This window comes from Hyla sarda, chromosome 4, assembly GCF_029499605.1.
Source record: "Hyla sarda isolate aHylSar1 chromosome 4, aHylSar1.hap1, whole genome shotgun sequence".
Taxonomy (NCBI): domain Eukaryota; kingdom Metazoa; phylum Chordata; class Amphibia; order Anura; family Hylidae; genus Hyla; species Hyla sarda.
This window is the reverse complement of record NC_079192.1, coordinates 89,676,769-89,680,742: the sequence shown is the minus strand read 5'-3', so window position 1 is coordinate 89,680,742 and position 3,974 is coordinate 89,676,769.

The window sequence follows — 3,974 nt, the reverse complement described above, 5'->3', positions numbered from 1 at the left end:
CCCCCCCCCTTCCTTCATGTCCACCACAGACGCCCCCAGACTGCTGTCTCTTACAGAGTTTTATGCCCAGAAATGGTTGGCTACTCACTTTGTCAGTAGATTCTCATCCTAAATATGAAGACAATCGGGGAAATGTACCTGTGGAGAGGAAATGTTGTCCAGTTGCTCTTAGCAACCAATCAGATCACTTCTTTTATTTTTCAGAGGTCTTCTCAAGAATGAAAGAAGTAATCTGATTGGTTGCTATGGGGACCCTTAGGGGGGCACAGACTGACCACACTGGGGGTTGTAGTACTTTCATTTTTACAGTTCCCCTATAACTCTGCAGCTTCGGTAGAAGTATGAGGCTCAGCCTTAGAGTCAGTGTATCTGGCTGCTCCGGTGTTCTTCTATTTTACAGCCTGGACCCTTGACTTGGGGATATTATAGCTGCTAAAGCCTACCATCCACCAACCCCCAAAAGCCCCCTTTGTAACGAGGAATCCCTTACCTTAAACATGACAGACAGTGTTGGTGGTAACAAGGCCACAGCAGCCCCTTTATTAAATATCAAACAATAAATAACAATAAAACATTGTAAGGCAACCTTGTATGAACATCATACATAACATTGAATAAAACATTTTTCTTTTTTTTTTCAAAGTAAAGTTTTATTAAGGTTTTCAACATACAAGGTAAAATGAAAATTACAACATGAGAAGTGTCTACACTGGTCAGGCAACAAAGCCCACATGGCTCAAGTAAACAAGGAGTTTGGGTCACTCAGCGAAGTTAAACATTACAGCAGTCCGAGCCTCACATCATAAATGAACTCCAGAGAACAGAGATTGTGAGTAGCTAACAGGATTCAGAACTACGTATAAATTCGATAACTTTAGCGAAAATTCAAACATCGCCAGTAGTGAAGCAGAGAACCAGGGCAGACAAAGGAAACACAATATCGGTAGAGGGAACTGGAAGATAGGAGAGGAGGGAGAGAGAGGAAAAGATACAGGGGGGGGATAGAGGAAGGAGGGGGGGGTGTAGAAGAATCGAAGAGGGGGAGATAGGATGCAGCAGACTTAGTGTAATATGGCAGAGAGTCTTACCTGTTCGGACTGAACCTCTCCACCTGTCTAAGCAGTAAACAGCAACTGTGGGTGAGCTATTGCGGAGTTGGACAGAGGGGGATGAGCGTGCGTGGTGACAGATCCAGGTTATCATCAGTGAACTCCTGAAAGGCAACATAGGATAGCCAAGGCGACCAAACAGCATGGTATTTATCGAACTGTCGGGTAGAGTCTGCCCGGAGTTCTTCCATCCTACAAGTATAGGTAACTTCCCTCAGCCATGAGGAGTAGGTCGGGGGTAGTGGAGATTTCCAAAGGCGAGGGATCACAGCTCTAGCCGAGATAAGTAAATAGTGTGCTAAAGTGGCTGACAGACGGGGGCATGTGTTAGGGAATATGGACAGGAGGATAGGTCGTGGGTCCTTATCGATGGAAAGGGTCGTCAGCCTATTTACGGTAGATAAAACTTGTGTCCAAAACGTATTCAATGTCGGGCATGTCACCCAGATATGGGACATTGTCCCTTTTGAGCGTCCGCACCTCCAACATGCATCAGAAGCCTGTGGGAACATCTGCGCCAAAAGAGACGGCACTCTGTACCATCTCGTGATGATTTTATAGTTAGTTTCTTGTGCCTTGCATGAGATACTAGATTTGTGACAATGTAGCAGGGCACGAGACCAGTCATTGTCAGGAATAGAACATTGTAGTTCCCTTTCCCATGCCACTCGATAGGGCAGGGGAATTTCAGAGCGTTCCCCTATGATCAGGGCATAGAGAGTTCCGATTGCATGGGGGACAGGAGCGGAGGCCGCACAAAGGGTTTCAAAGGGGGTCAGTTGTCTATGAAGACGGAGTGCGGCTTTGTTGGTGTTATAGAAGTGTAGAAGTTGACTATATTGGAACCTATGTATAGTTGAAGGCTGAGTTCCACCCAAAAGGTCGGAGAGGGATTTCAAGCCTGTGGGTTGCAGTAAGGAAGAGAATAGGACATAATCAGACTTTTTACGCGTTAAGAAAGTGGCAGAAGTCTGCGCTGGAGGGAAGAGCACATTGCCAAACAGGGGCATAAGGGGGCCATCCGGGAAATAGTGAGATGTATTTTTCAGGTAGGACTGATGTGCTCGCAGTATTGAATGTGTTACCGGGGGTAAATGGTCAGGTGGGTGCAAGGGGGCGGGCAGTCTTTTGGTCCACAAGGTAGACCTAGCATCCACACCACAGAGATTTCTTTCAAAGACAACCCATTGCTTAGCAGTCTGACTGTGGTAGCAGTCTAGTATTCTGGCTAATATGATCGCCTTGTAATACGATAGGCAGTCTGGCAGTGCGAGGCCACCCTCCCTCTTGCGTCTATAAAGCACCTTCCCTGCCAAGCGGGGATGTTTCTTACTCCAAACAAAGTGAGACTGCATTGCAGAGAGGTCCTTAAAGAAAGAACGGGGGGATATGACAGGGGATACAGGCAAAGAGATAGAGTAAGCGGGGTAGGATGTTCATTTTAAAAATATTTACCCTGCCAATCCATGAGAAGTTTTTATTGTCCCATTTCGACAAGTCAGTTCTCAGGGTGTGGAACAATGGGGGAAAATTTAATTGAAAAGTGCTAGCCAGATCACTAGGGACTAGGATCCCAAGATATTTCAGTGATGACCTCTGCCATTTAAAAGGGTAAGTGGAAGAAATGTGAGTGATCATTTGGGAGGGCAGTGTGATATTCAAAGCTTCGCTTTTGGATGGGTTCAGTTTATAGTTACTATAAGCCGAATATTGTGCTATGGTGGAGAGGAGGGAAGGGAGGGTAGTGAGCGGGGAGGAGAGAAATAGAAGGACATCGTCAGCGAACGCTGAGCATTTGCAACTGCACGAGGGAGAGGAGAGGCCTCTTATATCTGGATTCGAGCGTATTGCATTGAGCAAGTGCTCCATGCATAGGACATAAAGGATAGGTGATAATGGGCAGCCTTGCCTCGTACCGTTGCGAATGCTAAAGGGAGCCGACAGCTGTCCATTGATTCTGATTCTAGCCTGGGGTGAGGAATACAGCGCCATGATTCTGGCAAACATATGGGGGCCCAAACCTATTTGTCTCAGAGTCGATCCCAAAAATTCCCAGTCCACCCAGTCAAAGGCCTTCTCCGCGTCCAGAGAGAGCAAGAATAGGGGAGAAGCGTGTAATCGAGCACAATGCACTGCAGAGAATGCTCATAGAGTATTATCTCTTGCCTCCCTTCCGCGGACGAAGCCCACCTGATCCGGATGGATGAGGGAGCTCATGTAGGGTGCCAATCTATTTGCTATTAATTTCGCGAATAATTTTGTGTCAGTGTTAAGGAGAGATATTGGTCGGTAGTTAGAGCACTGCAGGGGGTCCCTCCCATCTTTTGGAATGACTGGGATATATGCGTCAAGGAAGGCCTGGGGGATTGAGGAGGAAGATGAGATAGCATTAAAAGTCAGCAGGAGTGTGGAGGACAGGTCATCCCTGAGGGTCTTATAGAACTTGGCAGTATAGCCATCTGGTCCCGGACTTTTACCAGCAGGTAGGGTCGATATCGCCAGGTGGAGTTCCTCAGGGGTGAACTGAGCCTCCAAGTCCGAGATAGATTCAGCAGTTAGGATGGGCAATGCCGTTTCATGTAAGTAATTCTGTAAGGAGGGTTGAGTGTCAGTGTGAGAGGAGAGAGCGGTAGGTTAAGGGAGGTTATATAGGTCTGTATAATATTTCTGAAAAGTTTCCAGTATTTCCGGCGTGAGGGAAGAAGGGGTGCCTGATCGAGTGCGAATGGAGGGGACATAGAGGGTCGAGCGTGTCGCCCTAAGGGCCCTCGCCAGCATCTTCCCCGATTTATTACTCCACTCGTAGAACAGTCTACCCGTTAGTTGTCTATAGTGGCAGTGTTTTTTGTTGAGCGTCTCTAACAG